The sequence below is a fragment of the Pinus tabuliformis genome, chromosome 5_1, assembly GCF_031772625.1.
Source record: "Pinus tabuliformis cultivar Carrire ecotype Pingquan chromosome 5_1, CPIR1, whole genome shotgun sequence".
Classification (NCBI taxonomy): domain Eukaryota; kingdom Viridiplantae; phylum Streptophyta; class Pinopsida; order Pinales; family Pinaceae; genus Pinus; species Pinus tabuliformis.
Window position 1 is genome coordinate 17,390,447 of NC_142305.1, and position 12,606 is coordinate 17,403,052.

The 12,606-nt window shown below is 37.4% G+C and overlaps 1 pseudogene; it reads left to right on the forward strand.

The window, feature by feature from the left end:
* The window catches only part of LOC149163308 (putative alpha-glucosidase Os06g0675700), a 93,145-nt pseudogene that overhangs the window by 12,329 nt on the left and 68,210 nt on the right, over positions 1 to 12,606 (forward strand).

A 12,606-nucleotide genomic window follows, 5' to 3' on the forward strand; every position in this document is an offset into this window, starting at 1 on the left:
CGAACTCTGTTTCTTGCTGAACCAAGATACCAGTCTGGAACCCATAAAGAACGCACCACCACTTGTGCTTTTCCTGTCATCCACGCTTCCAGCCCAATCTGCATCTGTATAAGCATGAAGAGTAAGATCTGTATCTCTAGGATACCATAAGCCATAATTTTGAGTCCCTTGAAGATATTTGAAAATTCTCTTTACTGCCTGAAGATGAGTCTCCTTCGGATTTGCCTGAAATCTTCCAACTATTCCAACTGCATGCATGATGTCCGGTCGGGTACCTGTCAAATAAAGTAAACTTGCAATCATAGATCTGTAGGTTGGTTGATGTACTGCTGCAAATTCATCATTTGCACTGAGACTACATCCTGTGACCATGGGTGTACATACTGGTTTTGCATCTTCCATGCCATATTTCTTCAAAATCTGTTTGAGATACTTGGTTTGAGATAAAAAGATTCCTCCTTCCTTTTGTTGGATTTGCAAACCAAGGAAATATGTCAGTTCTCCTAGCAAGGACATTTCAAATTCTTTCTGCATGACCGAGGCAAAGCTTTGACTATTAGCTTCTTCATTGCTGCCAAAAATAATGTCATCTACATACACAACAAGTATTAGCAATTTGTCATTTTCAACTTTTATATAAAGATTGCTATCTGCTGAACCTTTTGAAAAACCTTGTTGATGAAGATATTTGTCCAAGCGGTAGTACCAAGCCCTTGGAGCTTGTTTGAGACCATAGACGGCCTTTTTCAATCTGCATACAAGGTTTGGATCATTTCCAAGAATGAACCCATCTGGCTGTTCAATGTATACTTCTTCTTCCAAGTCTCCATTTAGAAAGGTTGATTTCACGTCCATTTGAAATACTTTGAAGTTTTGAAAACTTGAGAGAGCAAGAAACATTCGGATGGCCTCAAGTCTTGCAACAGGAGCAAAGGTTTCTTCAAAGTCTATTCCTTCTTGCTGCGCATACCCTTTACAAACAAGTCTGGCTTTATTTCTAATTACTTCTCCATTTTCATTCAATTTGTTTTTGAAGACCCATTTTGTCCCGATAACATTCTTATCTTTTGGTCTAGGAACCAGCTCCCAAGTGTTGTTCTTTTCGATCTGCTCAAGTTCTTCATCCATTGCTTTCACCCAACATTCATCTTTGCATGCCTCTTTCACATTTTGTGGTTCAGTTGAGGAGAGTAATGCTAAATAGCTTGAAGCTTCTGCAATTGTTCTTCGAGTTTGTACACCTGCTTCTTTCTGTCCCATAATCTGAGATTCTGGATGGTTCTTCTGAACATATCTGGATGGAGTCTTTTCTTCTATTCTTGTTTGCTCCTCTGGTTCTTCTTGAGGTTCTTCTTGAGATTCTTCTTCTTCATCATTCTGTCTTTGAGGGTAGCCTTCATCTTCTTCGATGTCTTCACGATGTACTTGCCTAGGAATGTATCCCTTCTCATCAACCACTACATCAATGCTGTCAACAATTCTGCCAAGTCTTTTATTGTAGCATTTGTATGCTTTGCTATATGGAGAATAACCAAGAAGAATGCCTTCATCTGCTCTAGGTTCAAGTTTGCCAAGCTACTCATCAGTATTCTTGATATAGCATTTGCTCCCAAAGATTTTGAAGTGCTTTACCGAAGGAGTCCTACCATTCCAAAGCTCATGAGGAGTTTGAGTGCTGTTCACCCGGACATTTTTTTTGTTGAGAATAACAACTACAGCATGTGCAGCTTCACCCCAGAAAGTAGCGGGAGTTCCTGATTCATCAAGCATAACACGAGCCATTTGTTGGATTGTTCTGTTCATTCTTTCCACAACTCCATTTTGCTGGGGAGTTCTTGCTGTAGAGAATTCCCTTCTTATCCCATGTTCTTCACAGAAATCGAAAAATTCATTTGAAGTAAATTCCCCACCTCTGTCGGATCTGAGGCACTTAATTTTGTGACCTGATTCATTTTCCACCAAGGCTTTGAAGGATTTGAATTTTTCGAATGCTTCATCTTTGTGCTTCATAAGTCCTAACCAGACAAACCTGGAGAAATCGTCAATGAATAATATCAAGTATTCTTCTCCTCGAGGTGTTCTTTTTCTGAAGGGACCGCATGTATCTGTATGTACTAGCTCAAGAGGCATGCTAGCTGATCCTTCTTTTTCTGGAAAGTTAGTTCTGGTTTGTTTTCCAAACTGACATGATTTGCATATGGTGTTGTCAGGAATTTTGATATCTGGAAGATCGCGAACTGCCTGATATTTGCATGCTTTCCTTATTTGTGAGAAGCTCAGATGTCCCAACCTTCGATGCCATAACCAGTGCTCTTCATCCTTTCTCAGATAGCATTGTTGTTGTCCTTCTTCAAATATGTACAGATTATTTGGAGTTCTTTTGCCTTTGAGCACTGTTTTACCTATATCAAGATCACGAACAAGACATCCATTCGATCTGAATATAACCTCGGTTCTTTGATCACACATCTGGCTGACACTTAGAAGATTATGCTTCAATCCATCAACATACAAAACATTTCCAGCCTTGACCTTTTCTTTTAACTGAGCAATGCCTTTTCCTTTTATAGTTGCAGGAGTATCATTTCCAAAAGAGACTTTCTTTCCCTTTTCTAGAGCAGAATAAGATTCAAGTTTTTCTTTATCACCTGTCATATGCTTCAAACATCCACTGTCAATGTACCATAGATTTTCCTGTCCCTCTGCATAAAAAGCTATCCCACATCTTTCTGTTTGAGGTTCCTTTATTCTCCATGTTTTGGTGCTTGAGGCTTGTTCCTTTTTCTGCTGAAACCTGCTCCTGCATTCAGAGTCTTCATGACCAAAGTTATTGCAAATAGAACATTCAACTTCATTTTCAAGAACCGAAAAGTTGTTATATGTCCTTTTTGTAATCCCTGTCATACTTCTTTGTTTTTGAGCTTCCCTAGTCATGATTGTTTTATATGCAACACATTGAGCTGCTTTGTGACCAAAGTTATGGCAAGAAAAGAATTGTCCATTGAAGAAACTTCTGTGTTTATCAAATCTACCGGCCGAATGATTGTAATTTCTATTGTCATCCATTCTTGAACCAAATTGAGAAGATTTTACCTGTGGCTGGTTGTAGCTTTTGTTCACCCTTAAGATGGATTGCCCCTGATAGTTTCTGTTTGTAATTCGTCCCTGCTTTACCTGATGATCTTCATTTTGCTTTTGCTCATTTCTTCTTGCTGCATCAAGATAACTTTTTGAGGTGGATGCTTGAGAAGTTTCTCCATTATAGCCCAGACCTGTCTTGTTTAGAGGAGATCGCTGCACATTGATAATCTCATCCAAAGTTTCAGATCCTTTGACAAATTTGAGATTAATAGCTTTTGTTTTCTCAATCTCTTTTCTAAGACCAACAATTTCACCTTCTAATTTTTCAAGATGTTTTTCCTTTTCATCAATTTGAAATTGTAGAGTATCAATGATCATGTTCTTTTCTTCTATACATCTCTTGAGTCTAGTAATTTCATCATAAAGGTTATCCACATCTACAGCATCCATATAATCATCATCTTCAAATGCCATTAACAACTTATATTCATTACCTTGTTCATCTTCATCACTGTTTGATAGACCATCACTATCTTCATGAGTGTAGTAGCTTTTCTTATTTGCGTTCTGTTTCTTGTTCCATCTAGCAGGTTCTTTTCCTTTATCCTTATAAGGGCATTTTGCAGCATAATGACCTACTCTTCCACAAGCAAAGCATTTAAAAGGTAACTTACCTCTGAACCTTCCAGAACCCCTTTGAAGATTTCTGACAAAATTTGATTCTTCTTCCTCTTCTTCTGGGACGTGGCTTGCTTCATAATAATCTCCTTTGCCTGATGCCTTGAAAGCAGCTTCTCTTCTGTCTGAAGGACCTCCCTTTCTCATTTCATAAGCAGTTAGAATTCCATGTAGCTGAGACATAGTAAGAATTCGTAGATTTTCCTTTTCTTCTATAGCGGATACTTTAGATTCAAACTTGGGAGACAAAGATCTTAGAACCTTTTCAACTACTATAGCCTCTCTTATTTCTTCACCCAAATTTTTCATACAATTAACAATCTCATCTACCCGAAGAAAATAGTTAGCCACACTTTCATCATTATACATCTTGAGAGTCTCATACTGAATCCTGAGAGTTTGAAGTTTAGCACGCTTTACCTGTTCATCTCCTTCATAGCTTGTGACAATTTTGTCCCATATTTCTTTTGCGGATTTGTAGTGCATTACCTTCATGAATTCTGTTTGGGATATACATCCTAACAGAGTACTGACTGCTTTTGCATTTGTTTCATACTTCTTTTTCTCAGCTGGATCTGTAGGAGTAGCTGAAGGAAAAGCATAGCCTGTTTCTACAATGTCCCAAACTTCTGTACCAAGAGATTGAAGATATGCAGTAACTCTTACCTTCCAATAATTGAAGTTTGTCCCATCAAAAACTGGTGGCCTGATTGATGCTTCTCTCTCGTAGTTGCTCATGATGAACGATCTACCTTCAAGCGATCAAGCTTCTCTGAAGGACCTGCTCTGATACCAATTGTTGGAAATAATACTGAGAGGGGGGGGTGAATCAGTATTATCTAGCAATTAATAAATCTTCCTTATTTGATCTTTGAATTATTTTTGCATGTCAGTACCATAAAATAATGAGCATGAACAAAGAAAACAGATAGTCACACCAAAGAACACAAGATGTAAGGTGGAAACCCAATGTGGGTGAAAACCACCTACTGCAATATGTCTCTATCTTCTTTCAAATTAGAAACTCCTTTTACAATGATTTTGTACTGGTGCAGTCCTTTACCAGTACGCAGGCTGCAACTTGCAGAGAGCTACAACTCTCTCTCGTTTTCCAGTCTCTCCTGGAAGGGAGCTACAACCCCCTACTTCTTTTCATACAAGGATCAAATGGTCACCAAGTACATATTAGTTACAGTCCACTACAGTTATCAGATCAGCAATAACAGAACTAACCCAGAACACCTTATCAACAGAGAAATTCAATCAACAGAACATCTTAATACAGAGACACAACTTTCCCTTCTGTGACCTGCGTATAGACGCAGTTCACCTTCTGCTTTCCTGCGACCACCCGCAGAGATCCTTCTGCTGCACTGCGTGCCCACGCACTGTTCCTTCAACTGGTCTGCGTCCTGTTGCTTCAGGGACGCACCCAAAACACTATCGCGCCGCGTCCTGTTGCTGTAGAGACACGCCCAAAGACACTATCGTGCCGCATCCTGTTGCTTCAGGGACGCACCTGAACCTTGGTCGCCCTGCGTCCCCACGCAGATCTCCAGATACTGAACTGCGTCCCAGGCGCACCTGAACTTCGTCTACCCTGCGTCGCCACGCAGGTATCCTTCTACTGCACTGCGTCCCGGCGCACTTTCCTTTCACTGTACCTGCGTCCTTTCGGGTATGAATGATTTCAAGACTTTAAGTGTAACCCAAACAGTCAGATCTACAGATCTGATCTTGCGCCAAAGAGATCTCAGTCCTTCAGTAGATTCGCCTTTTAGATCTAGACCAGATCTCACCTCATAAGATATTCAACCAAAGACATACAAAATCCAAATGATCTCCTTTGCTTTATATAGGCAAGCTCCTCCTCAAAACATGGAACAATACCACGAGCCGACACCATAATAACACAATACCGTCGGCTAGATACCAAGAGTAAAACACAAGAAACCCCCACGTGAGCTTTTCTCTACCTTGAAATGTGTGCACTGGGTGGACGCACCTCCTGAATGGCTGGCCTGCGTCTCTGCACGCGGTCCCTGCAAGGTGTACCTGCGGGTACGCACCTTCTGAACTGATTTCCTGCGTCCTTCTTATTTTTTAATAAAAAGAGAGCCTTGTCATGGGAGTTGCCATCAAGTACAACATCTGTAACATATATAGCCATTCCTGAAACATAATGCCAACATATATGAATGCTTAAATGCTTGAGTTATCATTTCGCACTTTTGTACGGTGATAGTTATTTATTTATGCTTAATATATGAGTAATTATTATGCAATATGTTTTTCACAACTGTTTCATCTAACTTTTTATATGAAATGGTTTATCTTGATTGAATTCTTTTCTCATAGCAGTTGAATGATCTTTATTACCAACTGTTGTTTGAAATCATTTTATATCGCATAATAAAAAGATTACATCCCGGGTTAGTTTAGAATTAGATATTTCTATTTATTAGAATACAATTGCATGTTGTTAGATTAGATTTAGAATAAAAATCATTTTACTTAGGAATCATTAGGAAAGAAATATCAATTCTCAACACACACACACATATATTGGGAAACTAGTCCCATATCCCCAGTCGGACCCACTATACCAAACAGAAAAGGAGTTGCTAACCAAGATCCGGACTGGGTGGGTATCCCCCTTGTTGTAGACCTGATTTTCGAGGCTTCAACATTATTATGGCATACAAATTGGAGCTTCTTGAACCTTCCCGGGTGCACCTAGTTTTCCATGTTTCATGCTTAAATAAGGTTATAGGTGATAAGCTCCTAGCTCAAACCATATTTCCAAGAATTGATGAGGAAGGAAAAATCATATTGGAGCCTGAAGCAGTCACAGAAACATGAACTTGATAGCAATGAAATCGATCAATTTCAGAGTATCTCATCAAGTGGAATAACTTTCCCGTTGAAGATTCCACATGGGAGGATGGGAATTTTATACAGAAGTATCCAGAACTACTCAAGACTTGAGGACAACACCTTCTTTAGGGAGAGGGGCATGTTAGGTCCCTATAATACTAGTGATTCCCTCATTACTATTGTCATTGTAGCCCTTTATGTTATTGTTGTACCCCTATTGTCCCCATATTTTTATTATTGTGCCCATAAAAGCCCGCTATTTTTATTGTTGTGCACTTATATTATTATTGCTATGCCGGGTTTGATTATATTGTGACCCCTTAGACTCCTATATATAGAAAGGATATTTTGTCATTTGTATCATCCAAGAATTATTCATTTTTGTAATGTAAAGGAGGTTGCCCCCTCGAAGAGGTTTATTTTGAAGTTGTTTATCTATCTTTTCTTCTATTTTGTGAGTTGGTTGCATAATAGTTGTAGATGGATATGCATTAGCAAAAATTCCTTTATAAACGATTTGGACAAACATTGATTATATGGATGACTTTGAAGATTTTACTCTAGATCCTGTGAATTTCCCTGAAATGGAAATGCAAAATTTTGTTGAACGAATCCATACTAATGGGCATAAATATTTTATCATTATTGATCTAGATACAATTCAATTTGTTATTGTCCTAAAATTGGAGAAAACTAACATATAGAAAGGAAAAAGAATTGAACATATAAATCATTCGCTTAATTGTGCACGAATAAGCTTAAATGAAGCACACATGACTTTTTAAAGAGGGATACAAGATGACATTTTTGTTAAACAATAAGGTGTATCATATTTGGCACAAGTGTGGCTAGGGCCTTTCCATATTTTCTCTATCCCAATACACAATAATTTTATACAAAAGAAATCTTTGAGTTTCATGAGACAATTGAATTTGATGGCCTTTTTCTTGATATGAATGAAGTTTCCAACTTCTATAGTGGGATCACATGTTCCTTGCCAAAGTAAGGGGATTGCCCACAAAAATATGCATAGACAGATTGTTCCTTAGTAGCAATGCAAACACCATCAGATGGGATGATCCCCCTTACAAAATAAATTCTTATGGAATAGACAGACCGTTAGGTAACAAAACCATGGTTGCTAGTGTAGTTCCATATAATGATATCTTGGAGTACAATGATCATAATATATATGTGTTATCAGAGGCTATTATGACAATCACGACACTGAAATAAGTACTAAAGAAGAGGCCATTCGTACTAACCAATTCCACATTCATAATGGTCACGGTGCCTTTAACATATACAGTAGCTAATGATGGCCAGTGGAATGACAATCTTACTAGTTGTTATGGATCGAGGGAACAGTTTACATAGAAATCACTCTTTTGTTTATTTTAAATCCACATGCTTGATTTCCAATTGAACATATACATGTCAGTCACAATGATCTCCTCTTGCTTCCACACACAAGGCTTACTCAAACATAGAAAATAACATCAAGAAGGTTGATGGGAAGCCCAAACCTTTTTTCAATGAATTATTTTACATGGAATTTTCATGAATGATAGGCATAACTTTCAACCTTTATTTGACAGATGACATGCAGCTTGAAGTCTAGTCCCTTTCCCTAAAATATTATCCTCTGAAATAACAAAAAGTGGACAAAAAATGACAAAAGAATGAACTCAATGTAAATGGCAATCTTTTAATGCAAAAAATATTCTTAGTGTTTTCTACCAATGCTTATAAATGAAATTGCATATGCTTATAAATGCAATTGTAGTTCAATGAACATTGACAATGTATTTTTTTTTTGTTTCTTGTGTCTTTAAATAATTTTCTGTTAATGACAGTAATTTAAATGGGAAGGATCTAATTGACAAATGCATTTAGTACCTTGTTCAGTCTTTCTGTCACAAGTAAATTATAGCTAGAGGGTAATTAGTCTGAGTCTATGATTTTATTGTATCTTCAGTTGCTTCAAGGAAGGTAAGCCATTTATTTTACACTTATGCCTACCGATGTGTATTATAATTATTTGCTTAAAAAATGTGGTATTTACATATTTCTATCCTTGCCTTGTTTCAAAAAACTTACTTATGCCCAACTCCTATAGGAGAATGCCATTGTTGAAATGATAAGTTCAGTGATCGTTGCATTCAATAACAGACCGAATATTCCATGCTTATCCATAACAATCTCTTTGATAGATATGCCATCCTCAAATTCATCTGTTGTTTTGGAATTCAGATGATTAATGATTTTAGAAAAATATTTTAAAAGGATGTATATTAGAGGGAGGATGAAAAAAGTGGCATGTGTCATTCTTCCTGTTGGGTCCCTATAATACTAGTGATTACCCCATTACTATTGTAGTTGTATCCCTTATTAATATTGTTGTGCCCCTATTGTCCCCATATTGTTATTACTGTGCCCCATAGAATCCGTCTATTGTTATTTTTGTGGCTTTATATTATTACTATTAGGTTGGTTGGGTTATATTGTGACTCCTTAGACTCCTATATATAGAAAGGAGGTTTTGTCATTTGAATCATCCAAGAATTTCTTATTTGTGTAATGTAAAGGAGGTTGCCCCCTTGAAGAGGCTGAATTCTAAGGTGTTGATCTCTCTTTTCTATCTTTTTGTGAGCTGGTTTTTGTCAGCCGGATACATCGTTCTTGCGGACAAGACCGATCTCCCTAGTATCAACAGATATCTAGCGACAAGAAGAACAATCAAATCTACCTTTCTCTAAATATATTTCGATTTATAAATAAAAACCAAGAGGTGTTTTAGACCCTACCTTAAGTCCAACGCTAGTTTGTGGCAACCACGCTTCGACCGTCCGAACAAGTTTCCTTTTAAGAACCTGCAATCACAAACAAGCACACATCAAATAACACCTGCATAGTTAATATAATAAATCATATTCATCATGGTGATCAAGGAATCCATGAAATAAACCATAAAAGACAGCTTATTGAGAAAAATAAACTTGATTGTATTAACTTTGAAAATAAGAAGAACATTACAACCTTTGGTGCCTTGATGTTATACAAGTTCCTCCCAGGGTCCAAGCAAGAATCTCCTCTACTTTGACAAGCCTCATACTCTTCCCAATGAGATCAAAAAGGTATGTAATCTCTCCTCTCAAGCTCAATTAGGAAGACTAAATTCCAACAGAATTTACCCTAAAAAATATTCAACTTTTAACCTCCTCAATAACCAGCCCAATGCCTCATTTTATAGTGCAAAGGAAGGAGGTTACAGGTCCACCTATGAAGGGATAGAGTCCTCCTTCAAAGGGATAAGCTCCTCACATCAAGGGGTTAGCTCCTTTAGGTATGGGATGCATGCACCTTAAATGAGCGAACTTGCCACCTCAAGATTCCCTCTAGAAGCTTTAAGAAATAACCCAAAGTGAGTTTTAAAGAATGTATTTGCACCTTTTTTACTTTTACAGGGGTTTGCACCCATTACATAGAAACAAAGCAGTCAAGTACGTAGGAGACATGACCAATAGGTGCGAGACCGAAGGTAATGCTAAGAGAAAGTGCAGAACCAGAGTTTTAGAGATTTTTAAGGGCTTTCTCTTATTTTTCAAGGCTTGACATGAAGAGCTGAGGTTTAAGACTTGCAAAGGAGGAAAGTGAGTGGTGATAGACTCACACTGATTGCAGAATGTCATGGTGACAATATTTTGTGCAATAGATTGCCCCCTAAAGTGCGAAGTTTGTAATAGATGAGGATAACATTTGTCATCTAAGAAGAGTGAAGTACTTTATCATTTCAAGGATCATCCTGTGGACAGCTTGGTCAGAACCTGTAAAAACATTCAATACAAAATATATATATATGTGAACATATCATCGCTGAGGTAGGCATTCCCATACTCATATCAAAATTGACTAAAGAACTAACTAAACTGCTCTGATATAGGAATGATTTTGTAATACATCACAAGTATAGACATATGTAGACACAGTATGGGCGCATCCATCTATTTATGAATAGTCCACTGTATAATGAATAACAAAATTCCTTGTAGCCTGGATGGTGGAAACTAGATCTAGGGTCTTGATTTCTGCTTCCTGAACTAGTACGATTCTATCCATGTGAATGAATGTATCGAAGTCGAACATGGTAGAAACCACTTAATTACCAATCAATGATGTGAATTGTTAACAAGTGTGAGAGAAACCACCAGTAATGTCAATGGCTCTCAAAGTACTCAGTGCAATCCATGAAATGTGAATAGATGAGCTGATGTCGAACATGTCATAGAATCCTTTGATTGAAGGTCAATGATGCAACTTGTCGTCGAAGGCGAGAAACCTGCCATTGAGGCATGCAGATTCCAAGGTACTGACGATTTCTAGAACATCTTTCTAGATAATGAGCTGAACTTGATAGAAAGCGATCTGTCGTAGGCAAGCCCACAACACAAAATCATAGATCAAGTTTGAAGAAATATATTTGGCAAGGACTAACTCAAGGATGGTCAAGATGGATGACAAATATTTTGCAGATGAATGGTTTATTTGAACTGACCTCTTGAACACACAATGACCCTGCAGATGGTTTGGTGACAATTGACCCAAGGCTAATACCCAGAAACCAGCTGAAGACTTTCAATATGGTTTGATTAACTGTTAGGCAAAGGATTTCCCAACCTAGGTGGACAAAAAGTGTCATGTTCAAGAGTGGTTGAATTCTTTTCTAAGACACAAAGTATAACAAAGAGGTTCATTTTCTCTCTTTTCCCCCACCATTTCTGGCAAGTACCTCTTTATTTTTGACAAGCTTGAGGAGGATAACATTTGCTTGCTTATAAACTCATCCTTCGGATGAGTCCAACTTAGTTTAAAATTCGAACCCTAAGGAGTGGTCCGTTCCTATTTGAAATTGAACAGGTCCTTTACTGTTACATTTTAACGAGTCTAGTATAGGAGAAACTCAGCGTTTTTCAATTTTAGGGAGTTAGAAGAAAAACTTAAGAAAACTCCATGGTTGTCCTTTTTCATAAATTTGTGTCTCCCAAGCCCGAAAAAGTATAAAATAATACTTGAGAGATCTGCTTGACCATTACGATCAAGGAATACTTTTCATAATTAGTGTCTTTGATCGGAAAAGGTAGAAAAACGATCAAGAACTCGTCGTTTTATAACCAATATCGAACTTGAAACGACAAAAGCCCAGCAATCTTTTCATGTTTATACGGTCAGAAAAGAGCTGTAAGTGGACCGTCCTTTTAATTCCGTTTTAACGAGATTAAAAAGAAAAACTTGGCAATCTTTTCATATTTTACGAGTCATAAAAGAGCTTAAAGAGGACTCTAATGTTTTTTGTTGAAAATGATCAATTTTGCCTAAAAAATCCAATATTCTGCACAAAAAACTCAAACATTACTCGTACCTATTTAAAATAAATAAAAATGCATCAAAAAGTTACCTTTTTAAAGTGAAAAATAAACAAATTAAAAATTCATTTATTCAAAAAAGCTTATAAAAAGGGCTTTTGTAAATTCATTTTTACCATTTGACTTCAAAGTGAGAAAATAGAGCTTTTGGGTAAGAAAATTCCTGTGAAGATTGTGGAAAATCCATCCATTGGAATCAAAAATCGTCACCTCCAGGTAATGCACATCACTTTAATCTTGCATTTCAACCATTTGAATTTTGTTTTTAGGCTTCCATTTTGATTTTTTAGAGAAAAATTAGTTGAAAAGACCGCTCGCAGGGGTCCGCAGGCGCAACATGTGAAACCTACAGACCCCGACTTTTTCCTACAAAGGAAAGAGCCAAGAGCCCGCACCTGCTGCTTGGGCAGAGTGTATACCTATCCACTGTCCCTAACTGGAGGGTGCAGACCTCGCGAAATAGGTTTTAAAACTTCAATTTTTTCATTTCCGCCCAAAAATTTTTGAACTAAAATGTTCTAATCCGCCATTTTTTCAATGTAGGATA